Source organism: Python bivittatus, unplaced genomic scaffold, assembly GCF_059951505.1.
Source record: "Python bivittatus isolate LINGU-HERP-01145 unplaced genomic scaffold, Pbiv_v1 ctg000700_np1212, whole genome shotgun sequence".
NCBI classification, from domain to species: Eukaryota; Metazoa; Chordata; class Lepidosauria; order Squamata; family Pythonidae; genus Python; species Python bivittatus.
This window is the reverse complement of record NW_028277098.1, coordinates 48,027,578-48,040,525: the sequence shown is the minus strand read 5'-3', so window position 1 is coordinate 48,040,525 and position 12,948 is coordinate 48,027,578. Positions and strand designations below refer to the sequence as shown.

Below are 12,948 nucleotides of genomic sequence, written 5' to 3'. Positions count from 1 at the left end.
ATTTAAATTTTTGATTAAATGTACAAAAGACAGGCAGAAGATTGTGCTATATATTTCATAACAATGTGCAACAGGTTGGTAGATGCCTATAACAGATAATAAAAAATGTACAGTCTGCCGTGCTATACCTCATTAGAATGGTTGCGGAAAAGAAATCAAGAGTAGTAAACTTTATATGCTCAATAAGTATTGTGGAAATGACTAACCATCTAATGTGTTCATCATAGATGTGTCCCATGTAATGTGAAATGACCCTAAAGGAACAGCTCTTTGGAAATTATTGCTCCTTCCTGCAGTTATGGTCCCATGACTCAGAAGCATACATTTCTTGGTCAGAAGCTGGTCTTGAATAAATGCATATCCATTTTTAATGGGCTTTGTGTAGGACTTAATTTTAAACAAGGTAGTGCAAAAGCAGCCATAGAGGAAAAGGAAAAAAAAAAAAGGACTTCTAGGAGAAAAAAGATCCATGTTTGTGCCTAATGTCTATTAATCCATTTTCTGTGCAATATAACTCTAAAATATGTGGTTTCAGAAAGTCAGACTATACAGTCTGTTTTAGATAAACACAGGTTGATGTGCAGACTTTCATGAACATAATCAAATGCATGCTGATTTGGAAGTCAGTTGAACTCTAAGCACATATAACTTTATAGCTCACATAATTTTCTCAATCACCCTCCTTTAGCTAAGCATCCTCATTATTAAATATTAAAGTGTATGCCCTTTAGAAAATTATCACTTGAAATCACTGTCAGCTTAAAATATACTCAATCTTAATTCTAATAGCTTTCTGAATGGAGGAACTCTTGCTGAGCAACTCTGTTACCCAAAATCAGATTTCCCTTCAAAATCTGTGCCAAAGTTTATACTAACCTTGTACTGTTTTGGATATTGATATTTCACATCCTAGTTGACATTTCAGCTCTAGTTGAACTTAAAGTATAATATCAAGAAGTCCTAGTTGGATGGAGCTGATGTGGTTCTCAAAAAGAGAGAGACGAGAGGTTTAAAGACCAAAAAACAGTGTATGAAGTGGTATGTAGACATGGTAGAAACCAGGATTGTTATCAAAGATAAAAAACTATGGAACAGTATAATGACTAGTCTTGGTATAAAGTAGTTTTTGCAAATGTATATTTCCTTTTTCTTATTTCATTACTTGAATATTGTTGACCTGCTATTTCTTAAAATTTTCTACACTTTGCCTAATACTGCTTACCCCAAAAGGGATTTGCATAATGGGGATGTACATGTGTTGTCAGATTCACTCAAAACCTATGAAAAAGTTTTATACCACTTTGTTCCATAAAGCGTGAGTTTTGTTACTATTAAGGACTTTCCTCCCTTAAACCTAAGTATGTGTGTGTGTGTGTGTGTGTGTGTAATTGTGGTTGTGATTCCATAGGCATCATGCATCTCACTCTGCCTGTGATTAGTAGCGTGTTTTTGGATTATATACTATAGGCCTTTGGAAATGGGTGGACTCTGGTTGGAAGGAATGCTGGTTTCTCCAGAAGCATCAAAATGAAAAACTAACAGTATCAATTGAAATATCTCTCTTCAACTGGACTGATTTTGCCACCTGTAATGGTTACCCAATTATGGGGCAAAGTGTAGGGGGAACAGAGGCATATAATGCACTCCCCCCAATAGAGAATAAGAATCCCTTTGCAAAATAGTCTCTGCATATCTGTTCAGAAGAAACTCCCATTATAGCAATTAAGTTTACTTCCAAATAAGCAGAGTTCCAACCTGGTGGTACTGATAGCACTAGTTCTTAGTGTTAGCAACCGAGAGACTATGCTTCTATTCCAACTTTTCTACCTTAACAGATTTTCTCCAGAAAGGAAAATATTGAAAGAAAGGGAGGGGAAAGATGGGAGGATCAAAATGGAGGATGACACTGACTATCTTGGACCACTCATAAGGAGAATTGCACAATAAAAGCCTGACTAGAAACACTCTAAATCTTTAGGCTGACAGACTCTGTAACAATATCAGCAGATTAAAAGATTTCCCCAAGTGATTCCCCAGGGAACTGTAAACTGCACATTCTCTTTACACACCCAGAAACACACATGGCATTATTCTAGCCCAACTATTCTCTGTCTCAAATATACAGATGCCCATTTTCAATTTGCTCAGTTCTGTGATGATTCAGTCTGTCTAGAAAGTTTATTGGAAACAGTGCTTGTAGCTCCCTTGCATTTTTGCCAAGTGGCAACCAAGAAGCACCTAACAGATCTGAAAAACATGCTGTCAATATTTTGTGCTCCCCAAAACAGCTCCACTCAAACTTGCTAATCTGACCATAGGAGGCTCTATTAGGGCATGGCACTGCAGAGATTTGGAAAGATTTGAATACGATCCAGTCACTTTTCTACAGTTTCCCCTACTCCAAGATAGAAGTTGTCCAAATCCATAGCAGATAGCTTATGCATTGCTAAGAGCTGAAAAGTTCAGCTTTTCTAGTTCAGAAATCTAGCCTTGTGTAGATTTGAAGCTGGACCACAAAGCTGCAAAAGTGCCACAAACAGCATCAAGACAAGAGAAAGATTCCTTGTAGGAGTTAGCTTGTCCTGCATTGATCAAAGTTCTTTGTCAAACCAACTATTTACAGAAAGCACTCACCCACAACTCTACAGATGATCCAAAGGAAATGTGCTCCTTCTGTATGTAATGCTCAAAATGTCCAAAAGAGATTCCTTTAATTCTTCTAGAACTGCTAGTGTGTTGAAAGCTTGGACACAAAGTATTTGCACTTACAAAATCCTTGCTGGGCTTTTCATTAAATACACTCTGCTTTCTTTTTTTGGCCTCCCCCTCGGTGATGTCATATCCTGATTGTGTCTAGAGGACTACAGCTGTCCTTGCTGCAACACATCAGTTCTTTCACCCTCCCCCAGCTATGCCTCTTACACTCTAGTGCAGAACCCCCAGCACTAGGAAAGATCCTTGGGAAGTGCTCTCTCTCACACACACACATAACACTCGCAACACCCAGTCTCAGCTTTTGTTTTGTTTTGTTTTTCTTGGCTCCGGATTAAAAGGAAGTTTAAGGCCATATTATTATGAAGATCAGCAAGGAAACCGAAATTCTGCCGCACCACGCCACTTCCCACTCTTCATGAGTTACAGATAAGAAGGTAGCTTTTCAGCTGCAAAGTGCCAGGAGGAAGTTTTCTCTACTAAGCAAACGAAACCGGATAATAAGATAGATCACACCCCCAACTTTTTCTGCCATGTTGGGAGAGAAGAGGTTTGCCTAAAGAGCACAAGAACAGGTAGGAAAAAGCATGTGGGAAAATAGGCAGAAAGTACAACAATTAGCTAATCACGGCCAAGTCTTGATTTTGCAAGCTGAAGATGGAGGCTCCTTGCTCATTTGGCTGACCTTCTGTCGTCACATACACGTGGGCAGGACAGATCAGCAAAGACATTAGTGGCTCATGGCTTGATAAATGGCAAAGGTACCCCTGCTGGAGCGTTGGCTTTGGAAACTACTGTGATGCCAACCTTGACCCCATTCCTGAATTCTTTTAAAAATGGACGGTTCTGAGTGAATTTAGGCTATTTTAATGCACTGCGCAGTCATAGACCTATCTACTCAAAAATAAGCACCAATGAGTTTAACATGGGTTTAATGGGAATTGCTGTTAAGTCTCCCTCCTAAAATTATCTTAGTGCTTTTCCTGGTTCTACATACATGCATATGTTGTTACTATAGAAACATCAGAAACTGTCACAAAGAAAAGTCAGATTTGAGGTATGTGTAAGTACTGTGTACATCAGGGTTCCCCAACCTGATCCTTAGCAGATAAATTGGGCAACTCCTATCAGCCCCAAGTAGCATGCCATGCTACCTGTGGATGATAAGAGTTGTCTACTAAATCTGAAGGATACCAGTGTGTATCATTGTGTGGGGTCTAGAGTCTGACTAATTTGGTAGCCATTTACCCAGATCCTAAGATAGAATCCCTACCTGCTCTACAAGGAGATACTATATACTGAATATTGGATTGTTTTCCTGTAAAACCTGCTCTTCCACTGAGTTACAGCCTTCCCATTGTGGGAAACAAAAAAGGTTTACTCTGAAAAATCATATCCTGGTTCACAAATGTTCCACATGTGATTATTACTACACTGTATAGAGACTTGCCTCTGTGAAGGAAGATGGAATTGGCCCTTGTCTATTGTATCTTCTCCTTGTAATATGTGTTACTTGATGTGATGTGGACATGCAGTGAATTTTTCTTCTCTTGCCCAGCTAAATGCTTAAGGAGGGATCACTGATGGAAACCCATATACAGTGGGGCAAAAAAGTATTTAGTCAGCCACCAATTGTGCAAGTTCTCCCACTTAAAAAGATGAGAGAGGCCTGTAATTTCATCATCACCTCAACTATGAGAGACAAAATGGGGGGAAAAATCCAGAAAATCACATTGTCTGATTTTTAAAGAATTTATTTGCAAATCATGGTGGAAAATAAGTATTTGGTCAATATCAAAAGTTCACCTCAATACTTTGTTATATATCCTTTGTTGACAGAGGTCAAACGTTTTCTGTAAGTCTTCACAAGGTTTTCACACACCGTTGCTGGTATTTTGGCCCATTCCTCCATGCAGATCTCCTCTAGAGCAGTGATGTTTTGGGGCTGTCGCTGGGCAACACGGACTTTCAACTCCCTCCAAAGGTTTTCCATGGGGTTGAGATCTGGAGACTGGCTAGGCCACTCCAGGACCTTGAAATGCTTCTTACGAAGCCACTCCTTCGTTGCCCGGGCGGTGTGTTTGGGATCATTGTCATGCTGAAAGACCCAGCCACGTTTCATCTTCAATGCCCTTGCTGATGGAAGGAGGTGTTCACCCAAAATCTCACGATACATGGCCCCATTCATTCTTTCCTTTACACAGATCAGTCGTCCTGGTCCCTTTGCAGAAAAACAGCCCCAAAGCATGATGTTTCCACCCCCATGCTTCACAGTAGGTATGGTGTTCTTAGGATGCAACTCAGGATTCTCTCTCCTCCAAACACGACAAGTTGAGTTTAGACCAAAACGTTCTACTTTGGTTTCATCTGACCATATGACATTCTCCCAATCCTCTTCTGGATCATCCAAATGCTCTCTAGCAAACTTCAGCTGGGCCCAGACATGTACTGGCTTAAGCAGGGGGACACGTTTGGCACTGCAGGATTTGAGTCCCTGGCGGCGTAGTGTGTTACTGATGGTAGCCTTTGTTACTTTGGTCCCAGCTCTCTGCAGGTCATTCACTAGGTCCCCCCATGTGGTTCTGGGATTTTTGCTCACCGTTCTTGTGATCATTTTGACCCCACGGGGTGAGATCTTGCATGGAGCCCCAGATCAAGGGAGATTATCAGTGGTCTTATATGTCTTCCATTTTCTAATTCTTGCTCCCACAGTTGATTTCTTCACACCAAGCTGCTTGCCTATTGCAGATTCAGTCTTCCCAGCCTGGTGCAGGTCTACAATTTTGTTTCTGGTGCCCTTCAACAGCTCTTTGGTCTTGGCCATAGTGGAGTTTGGAGTGTGACTGTTTGAGGTTGTGGACAGGTATCTTTCATACTGATAACAAGGTCAAACAGGTGCCATTACTACAGGTAACGAGTGGAGGACAGAGGAGCCTCTTAAAGAAGTAGTTACAGCTCTGTGAGAGCCAGACATCTTGCTTGTTTGTAGGCGACCAAATACTTATTTTCCACCATGATTTGCAAATAAATTCTTTAAAAATCAGACAATGTGATTTTCTGGATTTTTTTTCTCATTTTGTCTCTCATAGTTGAGGTATACCTATGATAAAAATTACAGGCCTCTCTCATCTTTTTAAGTGGGAGAACTTGCACAATTGGTGGCTGACTAAATACTTTTTTGCCCCACTGTAGAGTGAATAGAAGATATTGTATTGTAAAATGAAAAAGAGGGTTTAAAAAAAAACAAAGCTAGTGTTTTCCTTAGGGCCATACTGCCTGTTACTCCCCCCCCATTGTATTTTATTACAAGATTACAAAAAATAAACAAAAATACAAAAGTTAAGCAAACAAGGAAATATGAAAAACAACTAATAACCTTTCCCAAAAACCCTAAATAGAATAACATATTTAAAAAACAAGCATCTAAATACATCACTTATATATATTAGACATTGTATAGAGATCGCTGGTTTAAAAAATACACTATAATACTGTATTATTATCAAATAGAGAAAAGAATAACTTGGTAGTAGTACTCTATTGTTGTAAAATACCATGAAATATCTACCAAAGAAAAATATATTGCTTCATTTTCTGATTAGTGGAAAAAATGGTCTTTTCCAAAACAGATAAATGACACATTTCCAAAAGCCTATTTTTAATATCTGGAATAATGTCACTTTTCCAGTTACTTAAAATAATTCTTTTGGTAACTTTCCATTCCTAGTATAACCATAACTCTCCAAAGACTCTCAGATTCCAGAGTTTTGGGATATAATTAGCATAACATTGACATCTTTAGCATTTAAGGATGTCCCCATAAAACTACACACACACATACAGTATACTGTATATATATAAAACATTATTCCAAAAAGATGCAAGTAATTCACAAGACCAAATCATATGGGTCACTAAAACTTCAGTTTTTTACATTTCCAACAAAGGAAAGGGCCAGGCTACCTGTTACATTAAACAAAAGTTCTCAGACTATGAATTAGGATCTATCAATAGGGTCATGTTTTTTTGAGAAGCTTGTTCAGCCTTGCACGGGGAGAGTGGGAGCACCGTCAACCATTGCTCTGGACTTTGCTCACTTTCCCTGTGCAAGGCTCAGTGGGCAGCTGCAGTACCACAAAGTTTGACAACCTCTGTAACACAGAGCTTAAGCTTTAATTATCAAAGGGAAGCGGTATATTTATTTCTTGCCCATCCTTAGCCCCAATAACATCGGATAATCATGCAACGTAATTCATCATTTAGGGGTCTGGAATATTGCAATGTTTGAGAACCTCTGCTTTTGAATTCCAGGCCTGGCATTCTAATATTTGGGGGGGGGGGGGAGAAACAGCAAAGGGAGAGAGGGAGAAGATACAGATCAACTTTTTTTTCCATGCTGATACTACCTTCCTGAGTTTTAAAGTTGAAGGAAATAAGGGTGTAGTCTCTCATTATAAAACAGCTTCTTCGGTGCTTTGCAGCACTGGTTTCCTCTGCTTCAGATAAATTCCAAGGGAAAGCAGATCAGGAAGGAGGATGACCAGGGAGGGAGCAGAGTGATGGAGAGAAATTTAATAGGGAGAAAAACAGCATCTAGAATCTCACAACAGCAAAAAAAAAAACAACAAGAAACCAACAGCACCCTTTGCCAGCAAACTAGCCCCACCCACAGAAATGTGAAAACCCTGAGAATGAAGTACAAAAGCAGAGCCTCTTCTGCAGGAGAATAAAACATTTGGGCAACTGGAAGGAAGAATTTGGTTCAGCATTAGTCATAAATGCAGATGTTGATTTTAGCCAAGGGATCATGGAGGCAACCTAAAACAGAAGATGTGGCCCCTCTTCCCTCCCTGTGATTGACAAAACTACAGTAGAGTGAAAAAGGTTCCTCTTCTCTTCAAACAGAAGGCAAACTAACCCACTGCAAATTTCCCTTATTTAATCTACACAAGGCAAAAAGAGATAAAAATCAAGCACAGCATTAAAAACGAAACAACCAAAACAAGAGACTGAAACCCACAAACTTCTGAGATAAAATTCCCCGTGTTGCAATAGGTAAAGGCTGACTACCTCCAGCTGCTGATCTGCAGGCCAAGCAATTTAGGAGAATGGAGGAAAGTCTCATTTTAGTGTCTTTAGGCAATGACTGGTTTCTTGCTTTCCTACTTTATTGTTTCTCCACTGATTTGTTCCTTCCGTCCAAAAGGTCTCTTTTTGAGTGAGACATCCTTAATTGATACATGTTAGTGCAGTTCACAAACAATACTTACACTACCAAGCATTAATTCTGAATCCCATTAGAGTTCACCAATTAATATTCTCCAGCAGCTTTCCAAAACTTGATTTCTCCCCCCACTTAAGCTGTCATCCAGCCAATCGCGTATTTCCCCCAGTGTGGGGATTTGTAGTGCTACTGATGAGGCATATTTGTCAGAGGCAGAACTGATTCCAAGAAGTCTGTTTCTTGGGACTGAGTTGCTTCTTCTCTGAAATCAAAACAATTCTGCTTCTACCATATGCTTGGGCATGCCCACTGAAGGACCTCAACAGTAAAGCTCCAGTCATACTATCTCCAAGATATTTGTTGGATCAGCAACAACCTGCATCAAAAGTACCTGACACCATTTCTGTTCATGTAGAGAATCAACCATATGGTACTTTTTTAGCTATATGATTTATTCTAATTCATCTAAATGCTGATGTGCATCACTTATTATTAATGTAACCTCTATATTAATGGATTATGCATTATTTCTAGAACAACTTAAATGCAATGAAAACATTCTAGAGTATGAATGGAAAATGGGTGGGAAAATTTGCAGGGCAATGGGCAAAAGTAAGAGGTTATAAAGTTGCAAAGGAAGGCACTATGGAAAAATGAAGTCAGCTGGACACTGATGGGAAGGCTCAGAGCCGCTAGGACAGTGATAAGAGGTTCACAGTGACTTCTAGAAGAATGGCTGGTTGTCTATAAGCAAAAGAAAGTTTTCAAAATATTTTGATATAAGCACCAGTGGAACAAATCTTGAGAGTCTCCTGGCCAATATCAGAAAGACTTTAGAGGCTACATGTATACCACCAAAGCTCTGAAGAAGTCCACCAACTTTTGAAGGAAGGTTTCCTCTGTGAAGTGATCATATGTAATTATCATATGTAATTGATAATGTGAGTGATCATATGTAATTATCAGCAGGGAGCATTACTGAACTCTTTAATGAAACTGAGTTGTATCAAGCTTCAGTGTTGGACTCATGCTCTGTTTGTTCAATAGTCCCCCTAATAATTCTGCAAGACTCATAACTTTGGCCTGTACAGAGGTGGAAGGTCAGTGAAACAGAACTGTGTCTTAACTTTGTCCATAAGATTTCTGCACACAGCATTTACTATGCAGTTTCAAGGAGCAAGATAAGGAAGTCATTCAAACTTAGTGGCTTATGTTAATCTCACATTTAGCAAGGTTAGAACAAGTTGTGTGAAGTATTACTCATAATTCTGTTAACAAGATAGTAATGGTAAACCCAAGGACAAGGAGAAATAAAATGTAAATAAGATCTGACAGCAAAGTCCAAAAACGTTTACCTGGATTTAATACTTGACTCTAAAGCAGCACTAGTTGGGCAGTTTCCATTCTTTGGGACACCCAGACGTAAAATGCATTATACAGTTTCTTTTCAATTATCTATGACTTTGTAAATTCTGGGATTATTATGATGTATTTTTGTAAAGGGCTGATCTTGTAAGTGAATTAGGCACTAATGAAGAATGCCACTGTTCTTCTTCTGGCAGCTACAAGAAGTCATGGATGTATTCAGTCAGATCTGAGCCAGCTAGAATTCAACTTTTTCTTCTACAAAACCCCAAAGCCAAAATCCTGTTTGTTTGCCAGGAACACTTTTTTTTTTCCTCAGTCCATCGCACTCACTCTTTCTTTTGGAAGCAGGAACATAAAAAGTAAGAAGGGGGAAACAATGAGGCAGAAGTCAATGTTTCATGAGGGCTGGTAGGGAAGAAAACAATTCCCCCTTAATGGGCTCAATTATTCAGTGTTACAGTGCTCCAATGCAGCCATATACAATGTTACAGCAACAACTGTTTCCCTGCTGCATGTTCATTACACATTAGGCTTCCAAGTTTTTAAAGGATTCCTTTAAAATAATTCTTCCACAGCCATCTGAAGTCTCGACACTCAAGCATATCTCACATACCACTGTGGAATTTTACAAGAGAATAGCAAAGCATAGTGTCGCTCTATTTGTACAACACCCTGAACCATCAACTAGCCAACCCCATTTGAGCGTATGTAGTTAGTTTGAAAGTCAATGTGCCTTGTGAACCCAGCTAAATTAATCACGGGTGTGTTATGTGAACATACCCAATGAGTAGCTTCTGATGAAAAACAGCAACTGAGTTAAGAATTGTGTGTTCCTTCCCGTCTCACTTCAGCACTGCTAGTTGTTCCTTCCTATGGATGCCTACGAAAAAAAATGCAGTTATCAAGCCAATGTGCCACTCCGCTGCCATAGAATATGCCAAGACTGTATTGAACATTCCATCTATGTAAGGAACGAGATTTATTTGGGGACAAATAGGTTCTCTTAGTGACAGTACAACTTGTCTACCCAACTGTACACAATACCACAAAAGTGCAAAGAGACAGTGCAATTTTACAAAATCAAAGTGGGAGAAGGGTAAGAGGTCAGAGGGGATAGTATATTTCCCCTCAACCTCTCCCAATATTTGCTAAAAGGTTTAGAAACTTGAGGAAGATAATTAGCTCATCTCTATCCCACCCCCTTTTTCCTTATGTTTCAAAAGTCAATATTCCAAGCAACCTGAAGCTCATAAATCACTTTCATGCCACTTAGGGGATTTGTGTAAAGACATTACAAATTATTACACACATGTACCAATAAAATATTTCACCAATGCTGTAGGATAGATCTGCTGCTTCCATAATGAAATTCACTATTAGAGGGAAAAATGATTAATACAAGAATGTAAGTTTGAAGCAGCATAATATATTTGGTTGCAGCAAAGGGAAAAAAAATAAATGAATGAACCAGTGAACCTAAGAGTTTTGCATCACCTTAAAGACATTATTATGATGTAAGCTTTCATGGACAAATAACAACAAATGCACCATGTTTGTGCCTGAAAGTAAACCACTGTTTAACAGCAGCCTCGGAAATTGCTATGAACAGGTTCCTAAGGCCGCACCCCACAATGTTAACATTTGAGCAGGTTGTAACACTGAATACAATCCACAAGGCATAGCAAGCTGGCAAAAATTGTGAGAAGAGTAGCCCAGGTTTTCAAGGGCTAAAATAGCAGGAATAAAATGTATTTAAAAAAAAAAAAAGCAAATATGTACAGTATCTAGAAGTGCTTCTTAACCTGGGAGACAATAGATGAAATGCAACATCGAGTCTGGTGGTGTGGCTGTAGGTTTATGTTCTTTCCTCTTCTGGACTTTGATTCCTTCCCCAAAACCTGTTCCGGAGAGTCATTCCATTGTCTGGAGAATATTCTGAAAATGTGCAGGGGGATGATGTAGCAGCCAGGTATGTGTGAAATCCACTGAACGAAGACATTTCATAACTGAGAAAAAAGAATAACACTGCACTGGATCCCCCCCCCCAATTATTAGATTGATTTTGCTTCTTTTAGCAAAGTATAATAGTAATGGGCAGCTAATTATACTTCATATAATAAGTATTTCCTGTTCCAAGTAGCTTGTAGGGTCAATTAGTATACAATATCCATTTACTAAATACAACAGAAGAGGTAGCTAAAAGGCTTAGGGGAAAATGGCAGCATGTGCTCATGCCAAATGAATGAGAGCAATTTTGAGACTTTTTTTTTTCCTGAAAAGGGAAATTGAGCAGAATTTCTAAAGCTGAATTTACGACTGTAGTTAGTGCAAGATCACAATGAAAACTATTAAGCTGGATAGAGTAAATGTGTATTTATGTGATGCTTTGTGGAGTACAAGAGGTGTACTTAATGCTCCCAAAGGATTAAATGGGTGAGCTGCATTTATCTTCTTTATTTGGAGTCTTATTTGCGACTCCTGCTCTTCCTGTGGCTGATCAAACCCCATTCAATCTTTCTTCCTTTCCTGTAATTGTCATGTCCCAAAGGAAAAAGCTAATTTATTTCCTAACTTGGGCAACTGAAGATCTATTTATAGAGATAGCTACATGAATTACAGAAAGAATGTAACTGCACCATTTTTTAAAAGAAGAGAGAAAATATGCTATAGGACAAAGATGATGACAATGTTTAAAGTGATTACACAATGGATCATCCCCTCACTTTTAAGTCCATTCCCTTGCCCTGAGATGTGTGTTTTCTACATGGTTACTTAGTAGGCACATCTCAGAAGAGGGCAAAAATATCATTTTGTAGAAAGGCATTAATTGCCCCAGTGTTTCTTGTGATGGCAGATGGCAGGCAAGGCTGTATCTTTTTCAGGTCTTGCAAAGAAAGGACCTACAAGCTGTACCCTTCATTGCATCTGTCTCTTTTCATTACGGTGTTGACACTTGTACATTTCCAGAGTAAAACCAACAGTAATAGAATAAAATATGGGATGGTGTGTGCACTCATACAAGTAATAGGCAATGGGCAAGACTGTCCTCTAGTGGCTGTTTCCATGCTATGCCTTTATTCTGCTTGCAGAGTCAAATAGCACATACCTTGTACAATCTAATACAGTGTTGTCCAAACTTGGCCACTTTAAGATGAGTGGACTTCAACTCCCAGAATTCCCCAGCCAGCCATGCTGGCTGGGGAATTCTGGGAGATGAAGTCCACTCATCTTAAAGTGGCCAAGTTTGGACAACACTGATCTAATAGAAGCTGAACAAGTGCTTGAGACGATGAGTTCCTTATTCTTTAACTAATAACTACTGTGAAAAACTGTTGACTTCGGACTTTAAACAAGTCATGAGTGCAGCTAAATCATTATGCAAGCAGAAATGGAGGATCCTGTCCCTTATTTTCTAAAATTTTGTCCCTCAGGAATATATTTTAAAGCTGATCAGGATAAATATAACGTTAAACAAACAAATGCAAATCAGTGCTTTAAAGAATTTAAATCTTAAGTAGAGTGCAAGCTATATATTCTTAGCCACTTGCTTTTTGGAGATTTCATAACTAGAATAACTAGCTAGCATGGCCCAAGGAGAAAGAATATTTTTATTTTAGTAGTTTGCTTCTTCACTGTAACAGAAT

At 38.9% G+C, this 12,948-nt stretch overlaps 1 protein-coding gene and 1 long non-coding RNA gene across 2 annotated transcripts in view; one reads left to right on the top strand and one right to left on the bottom strand.

The window, feature by feature from the left end:
- The window catches only part of MOB3C (MOB kinase activator 3C), a 51,175-nt gene extending 48,389 nt beyond the window's left edge, over window positions 1-2,786 (bottom strand). The window contains exon 1 of the mRNA XM_088154230.1: window positions 2,635-2,786. The gene's annotated coding sequence lies outside the window, so the exon portion shown is untranslated. The remainder of the gene's footprint in view (window positions 1-2,634) is intronic.
- A 164-nt stretch (window positions 2,787-2,950) lies between these two features.
- The window catches only part of LOC148214195 (uncharacterized), a 39,815-nt gene continuing 29,817 nt past the window's right edge, over window positions 2,951-12,948 (top strand). The window contains exon 1 of the long non-coding RNA XR_015798548.1: window positions 2,951-3,287. This is a non-coding gene — a long non-coding RNA (uncharacterized LOC148214195). The remainder of the gene's footprint in view (window positions 3,288-12,948) is intronic.